Genomic DNA, 17677 nt, shown 5'->3' with positions numbered 1-17677 from the left:
GGCTAACAGGAGCCGGTGCTGTGCTCAATACTGCATGTTAAAGACTGATGTACTTTAAACGTCCAGTAAAGTTGATCTTGTCAAAAAGAACTGGGTGCCACCTGATGTGTGTGCGGCTGGTCCTGGACCTGAGAACGTGGAGACAGCAAAGGCCACTGGCCTGCGAGTGAGTACAATGCAATGTACATAGCACAACACTTATGGACTGGGACTGTGTGTTTATAAAGTGCCAGTGCATGGAGGAGCAACAGCTCGCCCACTGTTACTGCCCTGGGCACCCTACACAGGAACAGTGTATGGGACCTTTGCCTTCCAATAGCTCATCATAATGCACAATGTCACCTGTTCTGGAGGTTTAAGTGGCTCCCTCACCTCTTGAGCTCCTATATGGCTGGACAGGTTGCACCAATAATATGTCCGCCCCTGAAGTCAGGCAATACACCCAAGGTATGTATATGTCTGACAGAAGTCTATATCTTGATGTGAACAGAGCTTAGCATGGATTTTCATGGTCTTTAAGGTGGAGTCTAAGATGTACTGCAGTGCGCAGGCGCCAGTACTTTGTTCTGCCCTCAACAGGGCATGCAAAGTACACCTGCGCCAGAGCCGCAGCGTGAAGACAAGAAGAGGACGTCATCGTAAGAAGATGGGAGGCCCTGGACCGGACCGGACCGCGACGCCCATCGGACCAGAACCGCAGCGCGACCGCCCCTGGGTGGGTATAATCTAACCTCTTTTTCTTATCTTTTAGGATACATCGGGGGCTTATCTACAGAATGGGATTAGCTCACCTTCGAATTTGGGGCTGACAGGTTCCCTTTAAAGCTATGAAACCGGATTTATAAATGTTGTAAAATGTGTGCAGTTTAATCAGAGTTTTTCTATAATATGTTTTTTTTTGTGATTCTTTTGTATTTTTGACAATGAAAGCACACTCTTAGGCTGTATTCACATGTTGCACTTTTTTCTGCAGGCAAAGCCTGCTCTCTTGGGAGTAAAGAAGCAAAATTAAAAAAAACAGGTTTGTCGTGTTTTTTGCTGCGGTTTTTTTTTACTGAATTTTTGCCAGAGTGCATTTGTCTCTTGCGAAAAGGTCACATACAGACTCGGGAATAATAATTGTATGTGAAAATATAAACCCTTAAAAACAATTTTATTTTATAAACATTAAAAAACTCACCACCTTTCTGACGTCAGCCTGAGCTGAGCGCACGGTGCTCACTTTGACGTCAGAAAGGTGAAGTGAGTTCATTGGCTATGAACTCGCAGGACCTGTCTGACGGCACTGCAAGCAGGAAAACTCTCTCACGCTCGCAGTGCCCTCAGACAAGGAATATGAGTTCACAGGTGCTTAGTAGCAGAGCTAGACCACGATGGGACAAATGAATTAGATGACAAGGGCATCGGTGGAATGGACGAGGTTGAAAGCATTGTTTAATTAAGATTTATTAAAGGAGTCTCTGCCATTCTTTCAATTAAAGGACTTTATTCTGGGTGTGTGTTTTCATACAATATCACTATGGGGTTAGTAATGGGGGCGTCTTATTGACGTCTCTCCATTACTAACCTCGGGGCTTGATGTCACCTGACAATACAAAGGTGACATCAACACCCCTAACTATCATTTACCCTGGGCGGCAGTATCCATGGCCCCTTCCTTGGCTATTAACATCAGCCCACAGCTGCCTGCATAGCCTTTGCTGGTTATTAATTATAGGGGAACCCTATGTAATTTTTTTAGGGTCTCCCATTTTAATAGCCTGTAAAGTCTAAGTATACAGTTGTGAGCTGATACTAATAGCCTGGGAAGCTCCATGGGTATTACCCCCTTCCCAGGCTATAAACATTGGCCCCCAGCAATCGACTTTCCCTCCGCTGGTTATGAAAATTAGGCGGGAGCCCATGCCATTTTTTTCAGAAAAATTATCTTTTATTAATTAAATACATGTACAGTAAGCTGCACACACTGTACTAATTGTATTTGTCACTGACACCTGTATATTTACCTTTTCTATGTGTAGTTACTGTATGTAATCCATCTTTTCTATCCTGTCGGCTCCTGCTGTGATTTTACACTACGTGGCTGCTGAATTGCTGGCTTTTCATCTATCTATCTATCTATCTATCTATCTATCTATGTAATATATATATATATATCTATGTGTGTGCGTCACTGACATCTATATATCTATGTATTCTATGTGTATATATATATATATATATATATATATATTCTATCTATTTTAACCTGTCACTCTGTGATTTTACTGTATGCAGCACATGAATTGCCGGCTTTTCATCTATCTATCTATCTATCTATCTATCTATCTATCTATCTATGTAATATATATAATATATATACAGTATATTTGTATCACTGACATCTATATATCTGTGTATTCTATGTGTATATATCTATTCTATTCTAACCTGTCAATATGATTTTACTGTACGTGGCACATGAATTGCCGGCTTTTCATCTATCTATCTATGTAATATATATAATATATATATATATTTGTATCACTGACATCTATATATCTATGTATTCTATGTGTATATATCCTATTCTAACCTGTCAGTATGATTTTACTGTACGTGGCACATGAATTGTCGGCCTTTCAAAGGACACCGGTGCGTAAAAATCGGACAACACTCGCATGGTCCGAGTGCTGTGCTATTTTTTTCATGCACCCATAGGCTTGCGATGGCGAGTCTTGGCCGAATTTTGATGACAATCACAGCATGCTCCGATTTTACATGCACGCCGAATACGGATGAGAAAATAAACGCTGATGTGAGCTGCCCCATAGATTAACACTGGGCAGAGTGCTATGCAATGTTTTCTCGCATATAACTTGGACGTATTCTACGGTAGTTTGACTCCAGCCTTATGGTTACAGTATCTGATGAGGTACATCACTTAGTTGTTACACTCACACGTCGCAGAGAACCAGATGGTTACTCTTACTCTGCCTCAGGGCATTTAGAGTTTCTGCTGCCCTAGGAACTTTTAGTGCTGCCTCCCCCATTGGTGAGTATGACACTATCGGCAGTGACTTTGCCATAAATCGCTGATGTGAAAGTAGCCTTTTGCAGCAGATCCGGCAGTTTTTCCGCATCTGCCGCATCTGTAACGGATCACTTACGGCAATACTGCGTTCGGTCTCATTCATTCCCTATGGGACTTGCGGACATGTGCGGCACTTGCGGTTTTGCCGCGATCCAGCAAATGCGGTACTTGCAGCAATGGAAAAAAACACTGCTAGCAGTGTTTTTTGTATCACCGCAAGTGCAAAACCACAAGTGCCGCACATGTCCACAAGTAGCCATCACTACCTGTCCCTGCACCTTCCTAGCTCATCCCTAACCATCCCACTCTGACCTAAAACTACACTATAAAGCTTTAGGAAAACAATTTATTAACTGACATATTCCTATGATAATGAGGCTCCAGGCTACGGCATAGACTGGGACGCGCAGTCTCCGGGTCTCCATTCTCTCTGTGCACACCCACAGTCCCTGCCTCACTGCCTGTGCACAGACATCCATCCACCGGACCCGGTAATCACCGCTCACAGTGGCATACCGGCAGAGGTGTATCTAGGTTTTCTGGCACCAGGGGCAAGAATTCATTTTGGTGCCCTCCCCCCCACAGGACATATGTGATTTGCACACTTAGTCATGTACCGACGAGCTCCTCTCTCTAATGCTCTCAATGTTCAGTGAAAAACTGAGAGAAGCAGAAGAGAAGCTCGTTGTCACAGGACCATAAGTATGAAAATCACATATGAGTGACGTGTCCATGTGACGACTACTGGAACCTGCAGAGCTGAATCCTGACATCGCAGGCTTCTGAATTCTCACAACGCATGCACTGCACACTTTTAGGATTCTCCCTTGCCGGTGGACAGTCATGTCAGCACAAGTATGTGATTTGTATACTTCAGGCCACGTTCTGACTAGACGTGCCCGGCCTCGCTCAGTTCATTTTCATTGACGGAGGCCACATATGTCTAGTCAGCATGTGACCGCATGTATGTAAATCCCCAGCATGAGAGAATTTATTATGTGCATGTGCACTTTAGATATTGCGTTTTGACCTTCAGCAGTGCTGGCTTCTCCCCTCTTTTTGCTTCTGTATTGGTATGTGGCTGACCACCACTGTTGCCGCGCACGCTGGGTCATATGCGCCATTCTGTCTGGGTTCACTATGATTGATAGGCTGCTGTGCACACACACACAGCAGCCCTGCCCTGCCTCAGGCTCTAGTTAATTAGGCAGCTGTGCCTCAGCCAGTTTCATCCTTTAACTTTGGTGTTGGTTTGGCAGTGTGGAGGCCAGATCTGATATGTCCGCACAGGACCTGTTCGGCCTCTATCCGCGCTCGCCTTCCTGGCACTAAGGGAGTGATTCTGTCAATGCTCCAGGTACAGTTTGTCATGTAATGTTATTTAATGTGGTCTGTCCCTTTTTTTTTTTTTTCTCACACTCTATACATTTAGAGGTCGTAATGGCACAATGTAAATAAAAAACGTAGAGTTAGGACTGCCCCATTATGAGATTGCCGTGAAGTGGCGGGGTAGCTCAAAGAATTGATCAATTATTTGCTAAATATCTCATATTTGAAATACAGTCAGAATTTATTATGTGCATGTGCACTTTAGATATTGCGTTTTGACCTTCAGCAGTGCTGGCTTCTCCCCTCTTTTTGCTTCTGTATGAGAGAATCCTGACAGCATGCAGTGCGCACTGTGAGAATTCAGAAGTCTGCAGTGACAAAGAATGACTGCAGACTCATCACAAACCTGGACATCCCCTTTATTACTCCAGTCCTAACATAAATAAAAACATGAGAGTTAGTTAGTATCACAAATAACATTTACATCCAGGTACCTTATAGATGACGTCGCCTCTGGAGCCGTTCTTCTTTTCTTCATCTTGTCCAGACCCCATGATGAGTTTTCTCATCCACAGCCGTCTCTGCAGACTTACATCTTCTCCGCTCTTTTGCAGAAAATCTCCACATGATGCCCTTAAAGATAGAAGTGTCATTATAATGCTCCTGAATAAAAAAAATTGCCCCTCACTATATTGTCTGCACAAAATATGACCCCCACACTGTCCCTCTTATGGTACATGCTCTTCACTCTGACCTCTCCTTTCCATACCTTCACATTGTCCTCTCATACTGCGTCCCCCTATAAGGCTCAGTATTTATACTGTACTCTCATCAAACTCCCCCTCCTTGGTATACTGTCCCCTCTTGGCTGTGCCTTTACACTGTCCCTCCATGCTACGCCCCCACTACTCAATTTCTATTCTGTGCCCACTCACTTTTCTGCCCCCATACTGGCTCCTCACACTATTCCCCTACCTCCTCATACTGTCTCCTCTCACATCCCTTCTGTTCACCATCCTGTCTCCTCATATATTTACCCCCTCACTTTCTATACTGCCTGCTCACCTGACTCCCCATACTTGGTCTGCACACATCCCATCACCCTCACTCTCCGTACTCTGTCCACATCCATTTTTCACATCGCTACTCATACTGTGTCCACACACATTCCCTCGTTCGCTCCCCATACTGTCTGCACCCATCCACCCATATCGTTTCCTCACATATGCCCCCCATTCCCCCATACTGTTTCCTCATACATGCCCCCCATTCCCCAGTACTGTTTCCTCATACATGTCCCCCATCCTCCCATCCTGTATGCATGGCTTGGCTCCCCCATCTTGTATGCATGGCTAGGCTCCCCCATCCTCCCATCTTGTATGCATGGCTCGGCTCCCCCATCCTCCCATCTTGTATGCATAGCTCGGCTCCCCATACTCCCATCTTGTATGCATGGCTCGGCTCCCCCATACTCCCATCTTGTATGCATGGCTCGGCTCCCCCATACTTCCATCCTGTATGCATGGCTCGGCTCTCTGTTGTGAATTTACCTTTTGGCTCCCTCTAGTGGCTACTAGTGATTTGACTCTGGGTATGTCATTCATCCCTTGTATGCTCACCTGGGTCGTTAGGTCAGGGGTGTTGCTATATAAGCTCCCTGGCCCTTAGTTCAATGCCTGGCAACGTTGATATCAGAGCTAATCTGTAGTGCTCTTGTCTACTGATCCTGGTTCCTGCTTGATTAAGCTAAGTCTGCTTCCTTGCTTTTTGCTATTTGTTTTGGTTTGCATTTTTGTCCAGCTTGTATATAATCTGTTTCCTGACCTTGCTGGAAGCTCTAGGGTGGCTGGTGTTCTCCCCCCGGGCCGTTAGACGGTTCGGGGGTTCTTGAATCTCCAGCGTGGATTTTGATAGGGTTTTTGTTGACCATATAAGTTATCTTACTACATTCTGCTATTAGTAAGTGGGCTTCTCTTTGCTAAAACCTAGTTCACCTCTGTGTTTGTCATTTCCTCTTACCTCACCATTATTATTTGTGGGGGGCTACTATCCTACTTTTGGGGTCTATTCTCTGGAGGCAAGAGAGGTCTTTGTTTTCCTCTTCTAGGGGTAGTTAGTCCTCCGGCTGGCGCGAGACATCTAGCGACCAACGTAGGCATGTTCCCCGGCTACTGCTAGTGTTGGCGTTAGGAGTAGATATATGGTCAACCCAGTTACCACTGCCCTATGAGCTGGATTTTTGTACGTCGCAGACTTACTTGTTTCTCTGAGACCCTCGCCATTGGGGTCATAACAGTTTGCCAGGCCAGTATTAAATGTTAAATGCATTGCAGAAGCGGGATTATAAGAAAGAAAGCTCTGAGTTGTTGTTTTTTCTCTCTCTCATTTTTTTTTTTTTCTTTTCCCCTTTACCTCTGAGTGGCTTGTGTTTGCTGCAGACATGAATGTCCAGACCTTGATTACAAGTGTGGACCAGCTTGCTGCTCGTGTGCAGGGCATACAAGATTATGTTATCAGAAGTCCTATGTCAGAACCTAAGATACCGATTCCTGAACCGTTTTCCGGAGACCGATTTAAATTTAGAAATTTCAGGAATAATTGTAAATTGTTTTTGTCCCTGAAACCCTGTTCATCTGGAGACTCCGCTCAGCAAGTAAAAATTGTTATTTCTTTTTTACGGGGCGACCCTCAGGATTGGGCCTTCTCGCTGGCGCCAGGAGATCCGGCATTGGCTGACATTGATGCGTTTTTTCTGGCGCTCGGTTTGCTTTATGAGGAACCCAATCTTGAGATTCAGGCAGAAAAGGCCTTGCTGGCTATGTCTCAGGGCCAGGACGAGGCTGAAGTGTATTGCCAAAAATTTCGGAAATGGTCCGTGCTGACCCAGTGGAACGAGTGTGCATTGGCTGCTAATTTTAGAAATGGCCTTTCTGAAGCCATTAAGAATGTGATGGTGGGTTTTCCCATTCCCACAGGTCTGAATGATTCTATGGCCCTGGCTATTCAAATCGACCGGCGGTTGCGGGAGCGCAAAACCGCTAATTCCCTCATGGTGTTGTCTGAACAGACACCTGATTTAATGCAATGTGATAGAATCCTGACTAGAAATGAGCGGAAAATTCATAGACGCCAGAATGGCTTGTGTTACTACTGTGGTGATTCTACACATGTTATCTCAGCATGCTCTAAACGTCTTACTAAGGTTGTTAGTCCGGTCGCCATTGGTAATTTGCAACCTAAATTTATTCTATCTGTAACTTTGATTTGCTCACTGTCATCGTATCCTGTCATGGCGTTTGTGGACTCGGGTGCTGCCCTGAGCCTTATGGATCTGTAATTTGCCAAGCGCTGCGGATTTGTTCTTGAGCCATTGGAAAATCCTATGCCTCTTAGGGGTATTGATTCTACGCCATTGGCAAAAAATAAACCGCAGTTTTGGACACAGGTTACCATGTGCATGACTCCCGAACATAGGGAGGTAATACGTTTTCTTGTTCTGCATAAAATGCATGATTTGGTTGTTTTGGGTTTACCATGGTTACAGACCCATAATCCAGTCTTGGACTGGAAGGCTATGTCAGTGTCAAGTTGGGGCTGCCATGGAATTCATGGAGATTCCCTGCCCTTGTCTATTGCTTCTTCTACGCCTTCGGAAGTTCCGGCGTATTTGTCTGATTATCAGGATGTCTTCAGCGAGTCTAAGTCCAGTGCACTGCCTCCTCATAGGGAATGTGACTGTGCAATAGATTTGATTCCTGGCAGTAAGTTTCCTAAGGGGAGACTGTTTAATCTGTCGGTACCTGAACATACCGCGATGCGTTCATATATCAAGGAGTCTCTTGAGAAGGGGCATATCCGTCCTTCTTCTTCCCCTCTTGGTGCGGGATTCTTTTTTGTGGCCAAAAAGGACGGATCTTTGAGGCCTTGTATTGACTATCGGCTTTTAAATAAGATCACTGTCAAATTTCAGTATCCTTTGCCGCTGTTGTCAGATTTGTTTGCCCGGATTAAAGGTGCCAAGTGGTTCACCAAGATAGACCTTCGTGGTGCGTACAACCTTGTGCGCATTAGGCAGGGCGATGAATGGAAAACCGCATTCAATACGCCCGAAGGTCATTTTGAGTACTTGGTGATGCCATTCGGTCTCTCTAATGCACCTTCAGTTTTTCAGTCCTTCATGCATGACATTTTCCGGAAGTATCTGGATAAATTTTTGATTGTTTATCTGGATGATATTCTGGTTTTTTCTGATGATTGGGACTCGCATGTGGAGCAGGTCAGGATGGTTTTTGAGATTCTGCGTGAAAATTCTTTGTTTGTAAAAGGCTCAAAGTGTCTCTTTGGTGTACAGAAGGTTCCCTTTTTGGGGTTCATTTTTTCCCCTTCTGCTGTGGAGATGGATCCAGTCAAGGTCCGAGCTATTCATGATTGGACTCAACCCTCGTCAGTTAAGAGTCTTCAGAAGTTCTTGGGTTTTGCTAACTTCTACCGTCGTTTTATCGCAAATTTCTCTAGCGTTGTTAAACCGCTGACGGATATGACCAAGAAAGGCTCTGATGTAGCTAACTGGGCTCCTGCTGCCGTGGAGGCTTTCCAGGAGTTAAAACGCCGGTTTACTTCGGCGCCTGTTTTGTGCCAGCCTGACATCTCACTTCCCTTTCAGGTTGAGGTGGATGCTTCGGAGATTGGGGCAGGGGCCGTTTTGTCGCAGAGAGGCCCTGGTTGCTCTACTATGAGACCTTGTGCCTTTTTCTCTAGGAAGTTTTCGCCGACAGAGCGAAATTATGATGTGGGCAATCGGGAGTTGTTGGCCATGAAGTGGGCATTTGAGGAGTGGCGTCATTGGCTTGAGGGTGCTAAGCATCGTGTGGTGGTCTTGACTGATCACAAAAATCTGATGTATCTCGAGTCTGCTAAACGCCTGAATCCTAGACAGGCCCGCTGGTCATTGTTTTTCTCCCGTTTTGACTTTGTGGTCTCGTATTTACCAGGTTCTAAGAATGTGAAGGCCGATGCTCTGTCTAGGAGCTTTGTGCCTGATCTCCTGGAGTCGCTGAACCTGTGGGTATTCTTAAGGAAGGAGTTATCGTGTCTGCTATTTCTCCAGATCTGCGACGTGTGTTGCAGAGATTTCAGGCTGGTAGGCCTGACTCTTGTCCACCTGACAGATTGTTTGTGCCTGCTAGATGGACCAGCAGAGTCATTTCCGAGGTTCATTCCTCGGTGTTGGCAGGGCACCCGGGAATTTTTGGCACCAGAGATCTGGTGCCAGGTCCTTTTGGTGGCCTTCCTTGTCAAGGGATGTGCGGTCATTTGTACAGTCCTGTGGTACTTGTGCTCGAGCTAAGCCTTGCTGCTCTCGTGCCAGCGGGTTGCTCTTGCCCTTACCTGTCCCGAAGAGACCTTGGACACACATCTCTATGGATTTCATTTCTGATCTTCCGGTGTCTCAGGGCATGTCTGTCATCTGGGTGATATGTGATCGTTTCTCCAAGATGGTCCATTTGGTTCCTTTGCCTAAGCTGCCCTCCTCTTCTGATCTGGTTCCTGTGTTCTTCCAGAACGTGGTTCGTTTGCACGGCATTCCTGAGAATATTGTGTCGGACAGAGGATCCCAGTTTGTTTCCAGGTTCTGGCGATCCTTTTGTGGTAGGATGGGCATTGAGTTGTCGTTTTCATCCGCTTTCCATCCCCAGACTAACGGACAAACGGAGCGAACTAATCAGACTCTGGAGGCTTATTTGAGGTGTTTTGTCTCTTCTGATCAGGATGATTGGGTGACCTTCTTGCCGTTGGCTGAATTTGCCCTTAATAATCGGGCTAGTTCCGCCACCTTGGTTTCGCCATTTTTCTGCAACTCTGGTTTCCATCCTCGTTTTTCCTCGGGACATGTGGAGCCTTCTGACTGTCCTGGGGTGGATTCCGTGGTGGATAGGTTGCAGCGGATCTGGGGGCATGTGGTGGACAACTTGAAGTTGTCACAGGAGAAGGCTCAGCGTTTTGCCAACCGCCGCCGCGGTGTGGGTCCCCGACTTCGCGTTGGGGATTTGGTATGGCTGTCTTCTCGATTTGTTCCTATGAAGGTCTCCTCTCCCAAATTTAAGCCTCGCTTCATTGGTCCTTACAAGATATTGGAAATCATTAATCCTGTATCCTTTCGCCTGGATCTTCCGGTGTCGTTTGCCATCCACAACGTATTTCATAGGTCCTTGTTGCGGCGGTATGTTGTGCCTGTGGTTCCTTCTGCTGAGCCTCCTGCTCCGGTGTTGGTTGAGGGCGAGTTGGAGTACGTGGTGGAGAAGATCTTAGATTCTCGTCTCTCCAGGCGGAGGCTTCAGTACCTGGTCAAGTGGAAGGGCTATGGTCAGGAGGATAATTCCTGGGTGGTCGCCTCTGATGTGCATGCGGCCGATTTAGTTCGTGCCTTTCACGCCGCTCATCCTGATCGCCCTGGTGGTCTTGGTGAGGGTTCGGTGACCCCTCACTAAGGGGGGGGTACTGTTGTGAATTTACCTTTTGGCTCCCTCTAGTGGCTACTAGTGATTTGACTCTGGGTATGTCATTCATCCCTTGTATGCTCACCTGGGTCGTTAGGTCAGGGGTGTTGCTATATAAGCTCCCTGGACCTTCAGTTCAATGCCTGGCAACGTTGATATCAGAGCTAATCTGTAGTGCTCTTGTCTACTGATCCTGGTTCCTGCTTGATTAAGCTAAGTCTGCTTCCTTGCTTTTTGCTATTTGTTTTGGTTTGCATTTTTGTCCAGCTTGTATATAATCTGTTTCCTGACCTTGCTGGAAGCTCTAGGGTGGCTGGTGTTCTCCCCCCGGGCCGTTAGACGGTTCGGGGGTTCTTGAATCCCCAGCGTGGATTTTGATAGGGTTTTTGTTGACCATATAAGTTATCTTACTACATTCTGCTATTAGTAAGTGGGCCTCTCTTTGCTAAAACCTAGTTCACCTCTGTGTTTGTCATTTCCTCTTACCTCACCGTTATTATTTGTGGGGGGCTACTATCCTACTTTTGGGGTCTATTCTCTGGAGGCAAGAGAGGTCTTTGTTTTCCTCTTCTAGGGGTAGTTAGTCCTCCGGCTGGCGCGAGACATCTAGCGACCAACGTAGGCATGTTCCCCGGCTACTGCTAGTGTTGGCGTTAGGAGTAGATATATGGTCAACCCAGTTACCACTGCCCTATGAGCTGGATTTTTGTACGTCGCAGACTTACTTGTTTCTCTGAGACCCTCGCCATTGGGGTCATAACAGCTCTCCCATCCTCCCACCCTGTATGCATGGTTCCCCCATCCTGTATGCATGGCTCCCCCATCATCCCACCCTGTATGCATGGCTCCCCCATCCTCCAACCCTGTATGCATGGCTCCCCCATCCTACCATCTTGTATGCATGGCTCGGCTCCTCCATACTCCCATCCTGTATGCATGGCTCGGCTCCCCCATCCTCCCACCCTGTATGCATGGCTCCCCCATTCTCCCATCCTGTATGCATGGCTCTCCCATCCTGTATGCATGGCTCCCCATCCTCCCACCCTGTATGCATGGCTCCCCCATCCTCCAACCCTGTATGCATGGCTCCCCCATCCTACCATCTTGTATGCATGGCTCGGCTCCTCCATACTCCCATCCTGTATGCATGGCTCGGCTCCCCCATCCTCCCACCCTGTATGCATGGCTCCCCCATTCTCCCATCCTGTATGCATGGCTCTCCCATCCTGTATGCATGGCTCCCCATCCTCCCACCCTGTATGCATGGCTCCCCCATCCTCCCACCCTGTATGCATGGCTCCCTCATCCTCCCACCCTATATGCATGGTTTCCCCATCCTCCCACCCTGTAAACATGACTCCTCCATCATCCTCCCCTGTCCTCCTCCGTCTTCCTCCATCCTCCCCCCGTCCTCCTCTATCCTCTCCTGTCATACTCACCTTTCTCTCACCGTGCGACGCTGAACGTCCCTGCATCTCTGTCCCCGCAACGTCTTCCTTCCTGTATGAGCGGTCACGTGGTACCGCTCATTAAGGTGATGAATATGCTTGACCCCAGACTTTATAAAAAAAAAAAACCTTGCTCAAGTGTGCCTCCCCGCATCCTGCCACCCTAGGCACGTGCCCTCAAGTGCCTAGTGGCAAATACGGCCCTGCCTCAGGGTGCCAGACAATGCAGCTACAGAAGTGAATTTTTTTTTAGCCCCTTAATGACCACCAATACGTCTTTTAACTGACCTGAGATATAAGACAATAGCATCCCCATACAGGTGACAATCCAGCAGCTGTCAGCTGTACACTATAGCTGACAACTTGCTGCATCAGCGATGATCGATCAGTGTTGGCACTGTCTATATCTGTTTAACCCCTTAGATGCTGCTGTCAATAGTGACTACATCATATACAGTAAATGGTTAAAAGAGTGTGGGGGCTCCCTCTTTATCCCAATTGGTGCCCTCAGATCTTGATTGTGTGGTCCTGATGTTTGCCATGGCAATTCACGAGCAAAGAGCGGCCTTAGAGTCTGACAGCTGTTGTAACCTGTTCAGAAGTTAGCAGCATTTAGGTGGTAAACATACACATTTTCATTCCTGTCATGCCACTTTGCATTAATTCCTGAAAATCACCTGAAGGGTTAATAAACTACCCGACTGCTGATTGCAATATGTCAGGGGGTGCTGCTTTTAAAATGGTATAACTTTTGGAGGTTTCCCAATATATGGGACCCCTAAGGGAACTTCAAACATGGATAAGTCCCTAAAAAAAATAAATTTTGTAAATTTCCTTGAAAAAAAGAAATATTACTGCTACAAAACAAAATAAAGGAACATTTTACAAATGGTGCTGATGTAAAGCAGACATGAGGGAAATGTTATTTATTAACCCCTTTCTGCCATTGGACGTACTATTCCATCCATGTGGGGTGGGCCTTACTTCCCAAGTACGGAATAGTACGTCCAGCACGATCAGCCGCGCTCACGGGGGGAGCGCGGCCGATCGCGGCCGGGTGTCAGCTGACTATCGCAGCTGACATCCGGCACTATGTACCAGGAGCGGTCACGGACCGCCCCCGGCACATTAACCCCCGGCACACTGCGATCAAACATGATCGCAGTGTTCCGGCGGTATAGGGAAGCATCGCGCAGGGAGGGGGCTCCCTGCGGGCTTCCCGGGGACCCCCGGAGCAACGCCATGTGATCGCGTTGCTGCAAGGGTCTCTTACCTCCTCCTCCCTGCAGCAGGCCCGGATCCAAGATAGCTGTGGCATCCGGGTCCTGCAGGGAGGTGGCGTCACAGCGCCTGCTCAGAGCAGGCGGCGGGAAGCCTGAATCTGTGCACCTCAGATCGCCGATCTGACACAGTGCACAGCAAAGTGTCAGATCGGCGATCTTACACTATAACATGATGCCCCCCCGGCGGAATGTTATAGTGTAAAAAAAAAAATATTCACATGTGTAAAAAAAAAATTAAAAAAAATTCCCCCAAAAAAATAATTAAAAAAAAATATATATTGTTCCTATAAATACATTTCTTTATCTAAATAAAAAAAAACAATAAAAGTACACATATTTAGTATCGCCGCGTCCGTAACGACCCGACCTATAAAGCTGTCCCACTAGTTAACCACTTCAGTGAACACCGTAAAAAAAAAAACGAGCCAAAAAAACCAAAAAGTGGAATAACACGCAATCAAAAAGACGGATATAAATAACCATGGTACCGCTGAAAACGTCATCTTGTCCCGCCATACAGCGTCATCAAAGAAAAAATAAAAAAGTTATAGTCCTCAGAATAAAGCGATGCAAAAATAATTATTTTTTCTATAAAATAGTTTTTATCGTATAAAAGCACCAAATCATAAAAAAATGATATAAATGAGGTATCGCTGTAATCATACTGTCCCGAAGAATAAAACTGCTTTATCCATTTTACCAAACGCGGAACGGTATAAATGCCTCCCCCAAAAGAAATTAATGAACAGCTGGTTTTTGGTCATTCTGCCTCACAAAAATCGGAATAAAAAGCGATCAAAAAATGTCATGTGCCCGAAAATGTTACCAATAAATCGTCAACTCGTCCCGCAAAAAACAAGACCTCACATGACTCTGTGGACCAAAATATGGAAAAATTATAGCTCTCAAAATGTGGTAACGCAAAAAATATTTTTTGCAATAAAAAGCGTCTTTCAGTGTGTGACGGCTGCCAATCATAAAAATCCGCTAAAAAACCCGCAATAAAAGTAAATCAAACCCCCCTTCATCACCCCCTTAGTTAGCAAAAAATTAAAAAATTACAAAAATGTATTTATTTTTATTTTCCCATTAGGGTTAGGGTTAGGGCTAGGGCTAGGGTTAGGGTTAGGGCAAGGGTTAGGGTTAGGGCTAGGGTTAGGGCTAGGGTTAGGGCAAGGGTTAGGGCTAGGGTTAGGTTTGGGGCTAGGGTTAAGGCTACAGTTAGGGTTAGGGCTAAAGTTAGGGTTAGGGTTGGGGCTAAAGTTAGGGTTAGAGTTTGGATTACATTTACGGTTGGGAATAGGGTTGGGATTAGGGTTAGGGGTGTGGTTAGGGTTACCGTTGGGATTAGGGTTAGGGATGTGTTTGGATTAGGGTTTCAGTTATAATTGGGGGTTTCCACTGTTTAGGCACATCAGGGGCTCTCCAAACGCGACATGGCATCCGATCTCAATTCCAGCCAATTCTGCGTTGAAAAAGTAAAACAGTGCTCCTTCCCTTCCGAGCTCTCCCGTGCGCCCAAACAGGGGTGTACCCCAACATATGGGGTATCAGCGTACTCAGGACACATTGGACAACAACTTTTGGGGTCCAATTTCTCCTGCTACCCTTGGGAAAATACAAAACTGGGGGCTAAAAAATAATTTTTGTGGAAAAAAAAAGAGATTTTTTATTTTCACGGCTCTGCGTTATAAACTGTAGTGAAACACTTGGGGGTTCAAAGTTCTCACAACACATCTAGATAAGTTCCTGGGGGGTCTAGTTTCCAATATGGGGTCACTTGTGGGGGATTTCTATTGTTTAGGTACATTAGGGGCTCTGCAAACGCAATGTGATGCCTGCAGACCAATCCAATGCCAATCATTTGGAATGCCTGCATTCCAAATGACGCTCCTTCCCTTCCGAGCTCTGCCATGCGCTCAAACGGTGGTTTCCCCCCACATCTGGGATATCAGCGTATTCAGGACAAATTGGACAACAACTTTTGGGGTCCAATTTCAACTGTTACCCTTGGAAAAATGCAAAACTGGGGGCTAAAAAATAATTTTTGTGGAAAAAAAAAAGGATATTTTATTTTCACGGCTCTGCGTTATAAACTGTAGTGAAACACTTGGGGGATCAAAGCTCTCACAACACATCTAGATGAGTTCCTTAGGGGGTCTACTTTCCAAAATGGTGTCACTTGTGAGGGGTTTCAATGTTTAGGCACATCAATGGCTCTCCAAACGCAACATGGCGTCCCATCTCAATTGAAAAGTCAAACGGCGCTCCTTCCCTTCCGAGCTCTCCCATGCGCCCAAACAGTAGTTTACCCCCACATATGGGGTATCAGCATACTCAGGACAAATTGTACAACAACTTTTGGGGTCCAATTTCTTCTCTTACCCTTGGGAAAATAAAAAATTGGGGGTGAAAAGATCATTTTTGTGAAAAAATATGATTTTTTATTTTTACGGCTCTGCATTATAAACTTCTGTGAATCACTTAACGGGTCAAAGTGCTCACCACACATCTAGATAAGTTCCTTAGGGGGTCTACTTTCCAAAATGGTGTCACTTGTGGGGGTTTTCTATGTTTAGGCACATCAGGGGCTCTCCAAACGCAACATGGCGTCCCATCTCAATTCCAGTCAATTTTGCACTGAAAAGTCAAATGGCGCTCCTTTGCTTCCGAGCTCTGCTATGCGCCCAAACAGTGGTTTACCCCCACATATGGGGTATCGGCGTACTCAGGACAAATTGTACAACAACTTTTGGGGTCCATTTTCTCCTGTTATCCTTGGTAAAATAAAACAAATTGGAGGTGAAGTAAATTTTTTGTGAAAAAAAGTTAAATGTTCATTTTTATTTAAACATTCCAAAAATTCCTGTGAAACACCTGAAGGGTTAATAAACTTCTTGAATGTGGTTTTGAGCACCTTGAGGGGTGCAGTTTTTAGAATGGTGTCACACTTGGTTATTTTCTATCATAGAGACCCCTCAAAATGACTTCAAATGAGATGTGGTCCCTAAAAAAAAAGGGTGTTGTAAAAATGAGAAATTGCTGGTCAAGTTTTAACCCTTATAACTCCCTAACAAAAAAAAATGTGGGTTTCAAAATTGTCTGATGTAAAGTAGACATGTGGGAAATGTTGCTTATTAAGTATTTTGTGTGACATATCTCTGTGATTTAATTGCATAAAAATTCAAAGTTGGAAAATTGCAAACATTTTTTCACAAATAAACGCAGGTAATATCAAAGAAATTTTACCACTAACATGAAGTGCAATATGTCACGAGAAAACAGTGTCAGAATCACCGGGATCCGTTAAAGTGTTCCAGAGTTATAACCTCATAAAGGGACAGTGGTCAGAATTGTAAAAATTGGCCTGGTCATTAACGTGCAAACCACCCTTGGGGGTAAAGGGGTTAATGTTTTGCTGTGGTATGACTATCTGGATTAAAGGGATAATCATCCAAAGTTTGAAAATTGCTAATTTTTTTACATTTTTCTCAAATTTCTGATTTTTTTTGTAAATAAAAAAACATATTGACCTAAATTTACCATTATCATAAAGCATAATGTGTCATGAAAAAAAACAATCTCAAAATCATTGGGATTTGTTGAAGCGGTCCAGAGTTATTACCACATAAAGTGACACTGGTCAGATTTCAAAAATTTGGCTCCGTCACTAAGGGGTTAGTTTTTGGACTTGTTGATACTGCTGCAGACCCCAGTATGTATTCTGGTCTTATTACAGATTTAGGCATTCCAATTGCTTTAAACAGAGAAAATTCATAATAAATCTGCATAGTATCAGCTTTGGAAATGCACCTCTTAGATCAATTTCCACCCGAAAAGCAAAGCATGTGAATGACATTTGCTGAAATCTCATCCACTTTGTAGCTACTGTTTTCTGCTGTGTGAACAAGTGTTAACATTGACTTTGGTGGCCCACTGTTCAGCTACATAGAATATTACCGGACCCTCATTCACAAATTTCCATATGCTTCTTAATAATAAACTGGGCAGTTTGTTGAATGAATGATGAGATGTTGTCTTTGTCTG

This window comes from Ranitomeya variabilis, chromosome 3, assembly GCF_051348905.1.
Source record: "Ranitomeya variabilis isolate aRanVar5 chromosome 3, aRanVar5.hap1, whole genome shotgun sequence".
Classification (NCBI taxonomy): Eukaryota; Metazoa; Chordata; class Amphibia; order Anura; family Dendrobatidae; genus Ranitomeya; species Ranitomeya variabilis.
Note: the sequence above shows the minus strand (reverse complement) of the source record.